A 14,251-nucleotide genomic window follows, 5' to 3' on the forward strand; every position below is an offset into this window, starting at 1 on the left:
ATTCTTCAAAGTAGCCACCCTTTGCCTTTATGACAGCTTTGCACACTCTTGGCATTCTCTCAACCAGATTCATGAGGTAGTCACCTGGAATGCATTTCAATTAACAGGTGTGCCTTGTTAAAAGTTCATTAATGCGTTTGAGTCAATCGGTTGTGTTGTGACAAGGTACGGGTGGTATACAGATGAATGCCCTATTTGGTAAAAGACCAAGTCCATATTATGGCAAGAACAGCTAAAATAACCAAAGAGAAACGACAGTCCATCCTTACTTTAAAACCTGAAGGTCAGTCAATGCAGAACATTTCAAGAACTTTTAAAGTTTCTTCAAGTGCAGTCGCAAAAACCATGAAGCACTATGATGAAACTGGCTCTCATGATGACTGCCACAGGAAAGGAAGACCCAGAGTTACCTCTACTGCATAGGATAAGTTAATTAGAATTACCAGCCTCAGAAATTGCAGCCCAAATAAATTATTCACAGAGTTCAAGTAACAGACACATATCAACATCAACTGTTCAGAGACTGCGTGAATCAGGACTTCATGGTCCAATTTCTGCAAAGAAACCACTACTAAAGGACACCAATAATAAGAAGAGACTTGCATGGGTCAAGAAACACGAGCAATTGACATTCTGTCTGTTGGTCTGGTGAGTCCAAATTTGAGATTTTGGTTAAAACCGCTGTGTCTTTGTGAGACGTAGAGTAGTTGAACGGATGATCTCCCCATGTGTGGTTCCCACCGTGCAACATGGAGGAGGAGGTGTGATGGGGTGGGAGTGCTTTGCTGGTGACACTGTCTGTGATTTATTTAGAGTTCAAGGTACACTTAACCAACATGGCTACCATAGCATTCTGCAGTGATACGCCATCCCATCTGGTTTGCGCTTAGTGGGACTATGACCCAACACACCTCCAAGCTGTCTAAGGGCTATTTGACCAAGAAGGAGAGTGATTGGGTGCTGCATCAGATGACCTGGCCTCCACAATCACCCGACCTCAACCCATTTGAGATGGTTTGCGATGAGTTGGACCGCAGAGTGTCCACTGTGCATTACAGATACATTATAAAGTAATCCTGTACACAGCGTACACATAAATACAAAGGATTAGTCTAATCCTCTCACTTGGAATGGCTGAAATTCAATTGAATCAGCCATAGTAATGTTTACAGTGTGTTTGTTTACAAACGACTCCATTTTTACTGTTGCCCACACCTATGTTGCCACTTGCAAGCATATCCACAAGACAGAGGTAGAGGGACAGACCCATCTATTGACCCAATCTATCAGGAGATCAGTCTGGGTCATGTGACTGCATGGCTCTGGTTATAGGGTTGTCTACAAGGGTAAGCCTCACAGAAATGACCCAGGCTGAACTGTCTTACACAACACAGGATTATAAGATAGGCATAGAAACAAAACCACAATATTATTGAACCGGGCACATTGTCATTAGGAATTCATTGTCAAAGTGAAATCAAACCCTGCATTCAGGTTCAGACAAGGATGCATCAGCTTTTGTGCTGTAGGGCATGTGTTATTAAAAATGGCATTGCCATTTAAACATGATACAATAAAAAGAAATGTTTGTGTGAATGATGCCAATTAAGACAATTATACTTCCAGGGTGTCTCCTATGATACAGATGGAGTTATTTATTCCAGTTAAAAACGAGTTATGTTGCTAATTAAAAGCGTAAAGGTTTTTCACAGGGCTGTTGGGCGTGTCTGGGAAAGGTCTGTTGCATAGATTTTTTTGCAATCAGATTAAATGGGATCTTTTATTTCAACCTTTATTTTCTCCCCACAGACATAGGAGTCTTTCAATAGCTGTTCTAAAGATCTTGGTGAAGTGACATCATTGGCTGATGCAATGCATGTCTACTGCATGGCCACTTTCACTGGTAAACTCACACAGTAGTCAATGAGTAAGGTTAGTTTGTCAATCTGTCTATAATTTGTACGTTTATTCATCTGTCTGCCGATCCTCCTAGTTGTCTGCCTGCATGCCAGCCTCTGAGCCTCATTTGTCCAGGGGAAAACTGGTTATTGTTCCATTTTTCTCTCCCAATACAGTACGTGGTTCAAAAATGACGGATAGCTGGCAAGAATAGGAGGAAAGTAGGCGTATCCCTAGTATCTCCCTAGATAGTTTACTCCATCTCTGAATATCAGAACTGGTAATTGATATTTGTTTTTTACATGTATAAATTAACTGTAAATTGCACTGGGATCAAAAAGACTCTTCCCAGAACAAAGCATTGCTGGGTCAGTTTATTCAATAGACACAGACAGTAGAGGAGACAGCTGAACCTTTCACCTTCAACCTGAATCAAACGAGTCACACAAAGTTAAATTGGGGGCATAAATAATCTCACTAAAGGCTGATAGAGTATCTGCTCTCTGATATCTCAACCTTCAATAGAGAAGTGGAATAGTGTATCAAGATGGACAGTGGCAGGTGATACCAGAGGTGATACCAGAGGTGATACCAGGCGTGACCCTTAGAGGTGCCAGATTCATCACACAGTTCACAATAACAAAGAAAATACATGTCCTTAAACAACCATCCCTGAAAGTCTGGAACTGATGTTCAGGTTTCAATTAGCTGGAAATCAGAGATAAGTGAAAGATTATTGAGCAATACAAACAAATAGGATGTAGATGTTTGTAAATGTGATTGATCACATTGTTAGGGGGTGGCTTTAAACACCACTGCATAAAAGAAAACCTGGGTTTGTTATTAAAGAGAAGTGAAAAAAGAAAAGTACCAATATTAACCACAGCAAAATTAATATGACATGATCAAAACAGAAGAGCAGGTACAGTAATTGCAGTCAGTGGTCAAAAGATAAATTAGGAGGACCTGAATAAAGGGAATGTGACATTGGCCCTGATGAGCCCACATGGTTCTTTCAGTAAATTGGAATTCTCAGATAACAGAATGTATCTCTTGAGCCAAAGCAATGTTCCAAATTTGGTCAAGTAATCCCCATTGATATACTTTAACCGGCAAATGCAATTGATTACAAGGCGGTTTTATATTTGAAAATCATTGATTTCTGTGAGCCCATATACTAAATTACCACTTAACGATAGAGTGTAAATGTGCATGTGTGTGTTCATGTGTGTGGGTGTAAGTCATTAGTGTGTGTGTGTGTGTGTGTGTGTGTGTGTGTGTTGGTGTGTGTGTGTGTGTGTGTGTTGGTGTGTGTGTGTGTGTGTGTGTGTGTGTGTGTGTGTGTGTGTGTGTGTGTGTGTGTGTGTGTGTGTGTGTGTGTATGTGTGTGTGTGTGTGTGTGTGTGTGTGTGTGTGTGTGTGTGTGTGTGTGTGTGTGTGTGTGTGTGTGTGTGTGTGTGTGTGTGTGTGTGTATGTGTGTGTGTGTGTGTGTAGGGATACTATCTGCAGTTTTAAATAGAACATTCATCATCTCAATCAAGGTCCATGGATGGTGTTTCTTTGTTGTTGTTTAAAAAAAATGTATATCCATTATGCTTTTCATTTCCTGTTACAAAATTATGTGATTTTGTGGTACGACTCTCAGCAAGTTGTATTATGGGGGATATTATGTACAGAGTGGGGTCTACACTTAGGAGGATTTACCGAAATCTCAATGATTTTTTGTTTGTTTAAGTGTAATTTAATGTAGCTCCACTTGATGGCGCTGAAGCATTAGCTTTGAATATCCTGATAGCAAATGGGATATATTGTAAACTGCCAAGCAGTGGAGTTGGTTCCGTGATGCAGTGTGCACACAAGAAAAAGCATACAACAAATGTTACCTTTCAAAAAAGGAGAGATTAAATCACTGGACCACTGCCCATGTCTGTATCATGTTCCATCTGGCATCAGACAGACAGAAAGATAGAAGCCCTTAAAATATTTGCAGTAAAAATTCACACTTTTACCCTGCCCTGAAAGAAAACCAGCATAGGACCATGTTGCCAAGCACTGGACCTAAACCTCTCCATCCTGGCTAGAGAGAGAGTCACTGCTCAGTGTGTGGATTGACACAGCAACCAAGTGCATTTGTCTGTCAGTGTCACTCTCTCCTCACTCACTGACCATAACCTTCACATTTCCTGTAGCTATATGCACACATTCATTCTCTCAGAAATCAACTAGGCAATATGTTGTTTACTTACTGGCACTCTCTTCCAAAACTCAGTGCCAAGATCCACTGGTTGCCTCCCATCTCATAAATGAATGATACAGATTCTGGAATGACTCACAGTTAGCAGCACCTTCATCCTGTTAAAACCAAGCCTAATAAACACCATGAAAAGATGCTGGAGCAGAGACAGCTGACTGAGCTCCATGTCAAATGACCTTGCCTGGGAATCGTTGACTTCAGGATCAGCTTGAGGAAATGAGGAAATGAGGAAATAAAATACCGTCCTCCCCAATTAAGTTGCCACCAACCTCCTGTGACTGGTTTCATCCCACAATATAACCATTGAGGGGATTCGATTAAGCTGGCTTGGGCGCCTGGGTGGGAGGACTTTACACTGGGTGAAAAATGATGGCGTTTATTTTGGAACCAGGTTTTCACATACAAAAGTGATTGCTTTTGATAAAAATGCTTTATCTACATCCCCAATTAAACCTTGTTTGAAAATTAGAACATATTTTATGGAAAAGAGATGTATGTTTCTGAACGATGCATCATGCTGACTGAAAACCCCAAATACTTATAGTAAGTTGAATTCAAAGTCAATGAAAAGTAATTATTACTTCAAATGTTTAAGCTTTGCCACTCTAGTTGTAATGCACTTTACTTTAATTATTGTCATGTTTATTTTTGCTATTTTATTGGGTATCTTGAAAGGCATGAATAAAATGTATCATAATTATTATTATGAAATGCGACTTCCGGCGAAATCCAATATGTCCACCAGCTGATATTTCAGAAATCCCCATAGAAATAATTAGAGGATGCCCCATTATATCTGTCCCATTGTGTCATCTGTGAGCGCATTGGCAGCGCCATTGAGGCCATCCCCATTTTGAAGTAGTACATTTTCTTCTTCTTCTACTTCTATGAGTTGGTAAACTCCCACCTGGAGTGTGTTGTTTGTACAGGTATAAAGCCAAGGTTGACTGATCCCTCCTTATGACACAGATGGAATTATGTCATCCTTCCTCGACCCATAGGAAGTCCCACCCAAAATGGTGTAAGTCCTTAATGGCGTTGCCCATACTAAAATGGTATTTTGGGCACAAGAGTTCTCTATCTATCTCTATGGAAATCCCAGCACTAGGGCAACTGGAACATAGAGGGGATTTGATTAAGTTGGCCCGTGTTGAACACGACTATTTTCTGTCACATGACCAGGCGAAGCCGGTGAGGGAGGTGCGCCCTGCTCAAATCGAACAGTCATTTGAGGGTTTAACTGTGTAATGCTGTCATGTTGTAGGCCTACATAGGCTGCTGGTAGGGTACTACTGTACTTGACTGAAATGAGACATTGAATTCAAATAGTGTGAGTATTATACTGTAGCAATCCTTGCTGTATGCCACGCTATAATTCCCACCAAGTGGGTTAACCCTATTGGCGCAATGCGTAGGGTGTTTGCTATTAATGCCAGGAAGGCCCGGCTCCAGATGACATGCCAGAGGCTGCATTTTAAATCCATGGGGTGGCACAACTAGTATTGCTTTAGAGCCCTAATAAAATAAGGTAGATTGGTCCTACTGCTGTACAAATGTAAAGAAAATGGATCTCAAATGTAGGCTGTAAGAGTGGTATAACTTATGTTTTATATATATATATATATATATATATATATATATATATATATATATATACTGAACAAAAATATAAACGCAAAACGTAAAACGATCCAAGAAAGTTTCCATACACACAAAAAGCTTATTTCTCTCAAATTATGTGAATAGATTTGTTTACATCCCTGTTAGTGAGTATTTCTCCTTTGCCAAGATATTCCATCCACCTTACAGGTGTGGCATATCAAGAAGCTGATTAATAAACAGCACGATCATTACACAGGTGCACCTTGTGCTGGGGGCAATAAAAGGCCACTCTAAAATGTGCAATGCCACAATGCCACAGATGTTTTTATTTTGTTTATTTGATCCTTATTTAACCAGGTAGGCCAGTTGAGAACAAGTTCTCATTTACAACTGCGACCGGGCCAAGATAAAGCAAAGCAGTGCGACAAAAACAACAACACAGAGTTACACATAAACAAACGTACAGTCAATAACACAAAAGAAAAGAAAAATAGAAAAACCTTGTACAGTGTGTGCAAATGTAGAAGCGTAGGGAGGTAGGCAATAAATAGGCCCTAGAGGTGAAAATAAATACAATTTAGCATTAATACTGGAGTGATAGATGTGCAGATGATGATGTAGAGATACTGGGGTGCAAAAGAGCAAGAGGGTAAGTAATAATATGTGGATGAGGTGTGCTATTTATCGATTGGCTGTGTACAGTGATCGGTAAGCTGCTCTGACAGCTGATGCTTAAAGTTAGAGAGAGAGAGATATAAGATTCCAGCTTCAGAGATTTTTGCAATTCATTCCAGTCACTGGCAGCAGAGAACTGGAAGGAAATGCGGACTTTGGGGATGACCAGTGCAATATACAGTTGAAGTCGGAAGTTTACATACACTTATGTTGGAGTCATTAAAATTCGTTTTTCAACCACTCCATAAATTTCTTGTCAACAAACTATAGTTTTGGCAAGTCAGTCGGGACATCAACTTTGTGCATGACACAAGTCATTTTTCTTCCCAACAATTGTTTACAGACATATTATCTGACTTATAATTCACTGTATCACAATTCCAGTGGGTCAGAAGTTTATATATACTAAGTTGACTGTGCCTTTTAACAGCTTGGAAACTTCCAGAAAATGATGTCATGGCTTTAGAACCTTCTCATAGGCTAAATTACATCATTTGAGTCAATTGGAGGTGTACCTGTGGATGTATTTCAAGGCCTACCTTTAAATTCAGTGCCTCTTTGCTTGACATTATGGGAGAATCAAAAGAAATTAGCTAAGACCTCAGAAGAAAAAGTATCCGCCACAAGTCTGGTTCATCTTGGGAGCAATTTCCAAATGCCTGAAGGTACCACGTTCATCTGTACAAACAATAGTACGCAAGTATAAACACCATGGGACCACAAAGCCGTCATACCGCTCAGGAAGGAGACGTGTTCTGTCTCCTAGAGATGAGCGTACTCTGGTGCGAAATGTGCAAATCAATCCCAGAACAACAGCAAAAGACCTTGTGAAGATGTTGGAGGAAATTGGTACAAAAGTATCTATGTCCACAGTAAAACAAGTCCAATATTGACATAACCTGAAAGGCCGCTCAGCAAGGCAGAAGCCACTGCTCCAAAACCGCCATAAGAAAAGCCAGACTACGGTTTGCACATGGGGACAAAGATCGTACTTTTTGGAGAAATGTCCTCTGGTCTGATGAAACCAAATTAAACTGATTAAACTGTTTTGCCATAATGACCATCATTATGTTTGGAGGAAAAAGGGGGAGGCTTGCAAGCCGAAGAACACCATCCCAACCGTGAAGCACGAGGGTGGCAGCATCATGTTGTGGGGTTGCTTTGCTGCAGGAGGGACTGGTGCACAAAATAGATGGCATCATGAGGCAGTAAAATTATGTGGATATACTGAAGCAAGATCTCAAGACATCAGTCAGGAAGTTAAAGCTTGGTCACAAATGGGTCATCCAAATGGACAAAGACCCCAAGCATACTTCCAAAGATGTGGCAAAATGGCTTAAGGACAACAAAGTCAAAGTATTGGAGTGGCCATCACAAAGCCCTGACCTTAATCCTATAGAAAATGTGTGGGCAGAACTGAAAAAGAATATGGGAGCAAGGAGGCCTACAAACCTGACTCAGTTACACCAGCTCTGTCAGGAGGAATGGGCCAAAATTCACCCAACTTATTGTGGGAAGGTTGTGGAAGGCTTCCCAAAACGTTTGACCCAAGTTAAACAATTTAAAGGCAATGCTACCAAATACTAATTGAGTGGATGTAAACCTCTGAGCCACTGGGAATGTGATAAAAGAAATAAAAGCTGAAATAATAATTCTTTATACTATTATTCTGACATTTCACATTCTTAAAATAAAGTGGTGACCCTAACTGACCTAAGACAGGACATCTTTACTAGGATTAATTGTCAGGAATTGTGACTTCAACTTCCACCTGCTGTAGCTAGTGCTATGGGTGGGTGTTGCTATGGTGCTCTTCACAACAGCCCTATCGATGTGAATGGGGGCGTGTATGTAAACCTGTGAGATAAGCTCATTTGTCTTGCCCACGTTGAGGGAGAGGTTGTTGTCCTGGCACCACACTGCCAGGTCTGACCTCCTCCCTATAGGCTGTCTTATTGTCGGGGGTGATCAGGCCTACCACCGTTATGTTGTCTGCAAACTTAATGTTGAGCCTGTTGGAGTCGTGTGTGGCCATGCAGTCATGGGTGAACAGGGACTGCAGGAGGGGACAGATCATGCAAGCCTGAGGGGCTCCTGTGTTGAGGGTCAGCGTGGAGGATGTGTTGTTGCCTACCCTCATCACTTGGGGTTTGCCCGTCAGGATGTAAAGGATCCAGTTGCAGAGGGAGCTGTTCAGTCCCAGGGTCCTTAGCTTAGTGATGAACTTGGAAGGTGCTATGGTATGGAACGCTGAAAACTGCCTGTTACTCAGTCCCAGAAACTAGAATATGCATATAATTGGTAGCATTGGATAGAAAACACTCTGATGTTTCTAATTTTAAAAAATTATGTCTGTGAGTTTAACAGAAATTATATGGCAGGCGAAAACCCGAGGATAATCCATCCGGAAAATGTATTTTTGAGGTCACAGGCCATTTCAATGCTAGCCTATGGGATATACAAATAAATAGGACCCAGATTGCAGTTACCATGGCTTCCACTAGATGTCAACAGTCTTTAGACAGGGTTTCAGGCTTGTTTCTTGACGAACAAGGAGTTGTAGTTTATCCAAGGTGTCCCTCATTAGAAAAGTAGTCTTGTTGCATACGTGAATGAGGTGTGCACTCTTCGTTATTTATCTTCCCTATTGAAAATACTATTCTCCATCTTAAATATGATCATTTATTTAGCTATTAGAGTACCTGAGGATTAATTAGAAACATCATTTGACTTGTTTGGAAAACTTTACCGGTAACTTTGTGGATTTGTTTGTTTGCAAGTTGAACGAGTTTATTACTGAAATCAATAGCGCCAACTAAACTAGACTTTTTTGAATGTAAAGAAGAACTTTATCAAACAAAATGACCATTCATTGTGTAGCTGGGACCCTTGGGATTAGAAACAGAGTATGATATTCAAAGGTAAGTGATTTATTTTATCGCTATTTGTTATTTTGTGACACCTGTGCTGGTTTGAAAAAGTATTTTGATGTGGGGCGATGTCCTCAGATAATCGCATGGTATGCCTTCGCCATAAAGCCTTTTTGAAATCTGACATGCGGTTGAATTAGTTAAGCTTTTAAATTATGTAAAACACTTGTATTTTCATTCATGTTTAATATTGCAATTTTAGAATTTAGAATTTCACGCTCTGCGATTTCACCGGATGTTGTCGTAGTGGAACGCTAGCGGGAGACCGAGCCGCAAGAGGTTTTAAATCAAGGGAGACCAAATGCTTGCGGGCATCAATCAATCAAATGCTATGGCGGCAACAAGTCATACTCTTTGTTCCAGACAGCATCAGAAACATGTGCTACACATACTGAGGCAGTGGCACTGTTTCCCGCGCTCTGATAATTTCTCTGGTGAGATTTATCCACTTGCGAATTGACGGAAAAACTGTGAAAACAGAGACAAAAGATGAATTATTTTATAATTACAAAATAATATTGGTCAAATACAGTGCCTTGCGAAAGTATTCGGCCCCCTTGAACTTTGCGACCTTTTGCCACATTTCAGGCTTCAAACATAAAGATATAAAACAGTATTTTTTTGTGAAGAATCAACAACAAGTGGGACACAATCATGAAGTGGAATGACATTTATTGGATATTTCAAACTTTTTTAACAAATCAAAAACTGAAAAATTGGGCGTGCAAAATTATTCAGCCACCTTAAGTTAATACTTTGTAGCGCCACCTTTTGCTGCGATTACAGCTGTAAGTCGCTTGGGGTATGTCTCTATCAGTTTTGCACATCGAGAGATTGAATTTTTTCCCCATTCCTCCTTGCAAAACAGCTCAAGCTCAGTGAGGTTGGATGGAGAGAATTTGTGAACAGCAGTTTTCAGTTCTTTCCACAGATTCTCGATTGGATTCAGGTCTGGACTTTGAATTGGCCATTCTAACACCTGGATATGTTTATTTTTGAACCATTCCATTGTAGATTTTGCTTTATGTTTTGGATCATTGTCTTGTTGGAAGACAAATCTCCGTCCCAGTCTCAGGTCTTTTGCAGACTCCATCAGGTTTTCTTCCAGAATGGTCCTGTATTTGGCTCCATCCATCTTCCCATCATTTTTAACCATCTTCCCTGTCCCTGCTGAAGAAAAGCAGGCCCAAACCATGATGCTGCCACCACCATGTTTGACAGTGGGGATGGTGTGTTCAGGGTGATGAGCTGTGTTGCTTTTACGCCAAACATAACGTTTTGCATTGTTGCCAAAAAGTTCAATTTTGGTTTCATCTGACCAGAGCACCTTCTTCCACATGTTTGGTGTGTCTCCCAGGTGGCTTGTGGCAAACTTAAACGACACTTTTTATGGATATCTTTAAGAAATGGCTTTCTTCTTGCCACTCTTCCATAAAGGCCAGATTTGTGCAATATACGACTGATTGTTGTCCTATGGACAGAGTCTCCCACCTCAGCTGTAGATCTCTGCAGTTCATCCAGAGTGATCATGGGCCTCTTGGCTGCATCTCTGATCAGTCTTCTCCTTGTATGAGCTGAAAGTTTAGAGGGACGGCCAGGTCTTGGTAGATTTGCAGTGGTCTGATACTCCTTCCATTTCAATATTATCGCTTACACAGTGCTCCTTGGGATGTTTAAAGCTTGGGAAATCTTTTTGTATCCAAATCCGGCTTTAAACTTCTTCACAACAGTATCTCGGACCTGCCTGGTGTGTTCCTTGTTCTTCATGATGCTCTCTGCGCTTTTAACGGACCTCTGAGACTATCACAGTGCAGGTGCATTTATACGGAGACTTGATTACACACAGGTGGATTGTATTTATCATCATTAGTCATTTAGGTCAACATTGGATCATTCAGAGATCCTCACTGAACTTCTGGAGAGAGTTTGCTGCACTGAAAGTAAAGGGGCTGAATAATTTTGCACGCCCAATTTTTCAGTTTTTGATTTGTTAAAAAAGTTTGAAATATCCAATAAATGTCGTTCCACTTCATGATTGTGTCCCACTTGTTGTTGATTCTTCACAAAAAAGTTTTATATCTTTATGTTTGAAGCCTGAAATGTGGCAAAAGGTCGCAAAGTTCAAGGGGGCCGAATACTTTCGCAAGGCACTGTATTTGTGGAAGCCTGGCTTTCCTTGGCATTCATGAATACACGCAACTGATGGCTACAGATGTGAGTGCTACGGGGCGGTAGTAATTTAGACAGGTTATGTTTCCTAGAAACATGTAGGTATTTCGGACTGGGTCAAAGAGAGGTTGAAAATGTCAGTGAATGCTTTGAGTACGGGTCCTGGTAATAAATCTGAATGTTAACCCATTTAAAAATCTCACATCGGCTATGAAGAGTGTGATCATACAGTCGTTCGGAACAGCTTGTGCTCTCACCCAAGCTTCAGCGTTGCTTGCCTAGAAGTGAGCATAGAAGGCATTTAGCTCTATTGGTAGGCTCGCAACACTGGGCAGCTCTCAGCGGGGTTTTCCTTTGTAATTTGTGATAGTTTGCAAGCCCTGCCACACGAGCGTCAGAGCTGGTGTAGTACAATTCGATTTTAGTCATGTATTGAAGCTTTGCTTGTTTGATGGTTTGTCGGAGGGCGTAGCAAGATTTCTTGTAAGTGTCCGGAATAATGTCCTGCTCCTTGAAAGCTCTCACATCTGTCATTTTGCACACAAGTAAGCAAGCAATGTTAAAGAGAAGCCCCACGAAGACTGATAGCCTATGATGCGCTCATTAAAACAGCACACAATGTAACTATTGATTCAGTAAGGCCATTAAACAGGTCAACATTCACAAGGCCGCAGGGCCAGACGGGTTACCAGGACGTGTACTCCGAGCATGCGCTGACTAACTGGCAAGTGTCTTCACTGACATTTTCAACCTCTCCCTGTTTGAGTCTGTAATACCAACATGTTTTAAGCAGACCACCATAGTCCCTGTGCCCAAGAACACTAAGGTAACCTGCTTAAATGACTACCGACCTGTAGCACTCACATCTCTAGCCATTAAGTGCTTTGAAAGGCTGGTCATGGCTCACATCAACACCATTATCCCAGAACCCCTAGACCCACTCCAATTTGCATACCACCCCAACAGATCCACTCTATTGCACTCCAAACTGCCCTTTCACACCTGGACAAAAGGAACACCAATCTGAGAAAGATTTTCATAGACTACAGCTCAGCGTTCAACACCATAGTATCTTCAAACACAACCGGAATATCGATTAGGCCGATAAGTTTAGTATAGACGCTTTTTTCATAACATTTTAGTTTAAGTTGGTCTAACTTGATGATATTATAAAAAACATCAAGTGCATATTTTTCTCCAAAGACCATATAATAAAAACATTGCAACTCACCATGTCGCTGAGCTTGTTTCCCGGCAACAAGATGGACCCATCTAGGGGTGATGGGTGACATGAAGGGTGTTCCTTATGTCCAGTCTACTCCGTAATTTAGTTTTTGTTGCCGTCATTGTGGAAAACATTGCTTCGCAGAGATAGGATGTTGGAAATGGAAGCAACTTTTTCAGTGCTTTTATGGCTATCTCAGGATATTCAGCCTTGATTTTAATCCAAAAGGTCGGCAGACATGAAGTTATCTCAATCATACTTTTAAGGCCACCGTCAAAACATGGACAATTTACCTGGGACATTCACAAATGGGTCGCGGATCTATTCCTTCGCTCTTCGTGGGTCTTTGGCGGTTGGGAAGTAACGCTCGAACTGCGTTGACAGCGAAGCTAGTTGATTGCGCATCAGCTGGGAGAAAGACGGCCCAGGCTCAGTCTCACCCAAAATCCCCGCTAATGTATGGAACATGTCAAATATGCCCTTGTCCATTCGCCATCCCCACAGTTCCAGTTTGGCTTTGAATGCAGCCACTTTATCTGCCAACTTAAGGACAGTTGTCATTCTCCCTTGAAATGACAGATTGAGTTCGTTGAGCAGGTTGAATATATCGCACATGTAAGAAAGTTTTGCGACCCATTCCTCGACACTGAAATGTGCTGCCAGAGGTGACATTATTTCTTGAAAGAAATCTCTGCAGCGGCATTTGTAACTCAAACACTCTGGCACGCGATCTCCCCCTGGATAGCCATCTGACTTCTGTGTATAGGAGAAGGCATTTGCGCTCCATTTCCTTACAAAGCTGCCAAACAGACAACAGTTAAGGGCGTGTGCATTGATGTGATTGATAACTTTAATAACATCATTCAATGCGACGTTAAATTCAGAGGAAATTTTTTGGCTAGCCAGCATTTCTCTGTGAATGACACAGTGCATAGACTCACATTCAGGCACAACCTCTTTAACCCGGGTAGTGAAACCAGACAGCCGTCCAGTCATGGCAGCAGCCCCATCTGTGCATATGCCAACACAGAATGAGCAATCCAATTTTCCTGACATGTCATCATCTAAAGACTTGAATAGTCCTGTTGTGTTAGTCAGCGCACACAACATATCCTCATGCACATCATCTTGAAATATATATCGCACATAAACAAGCACTATTGCCTTGTTGTCGACATCGGTAGATTCGCCATCCTGGATTGCATACCACGGTGACTCGTTATGCCTCTCTAACAATTGTGCCTTAACGTTCTCCGCTATTTCATCAATTCGCCTAGTGACGGTGGTAGCCGAAAGAGGAACCTGTGCTCTCTTTTTTAGCTGCAGCCTCTCCTAAGAGTTCATGGCAAATGTCCTTAGCAGCAAGTAGAATCAACTCCTTGCCAATAGTGAAAGGCTTCTTGACCTTAGCAATATGGCTAGCCACTAAGTATGACGCTCTCAATGCAACCACGTTTGTTGATGCGGTAGCTTTCAAGACTTGCTTCTGTCCTTCT

The sequence above is a fragment of the Oncorhynchus kisutch genome, linkage group LG23 (assembly GCF_002021735.2).
Source record: "Oncorhynchus kisutch isolate 150728-3 linkage group LG23, Okis_V2, whole genome shotgun sequence".
Classification (NCBI taxonomy): Eukaryota; Metazoa; Chordata; class Actinopteri; order Salmoniformes; family Salmonidae; genus Oncorhynchus; species Oncorhynchus kisutch.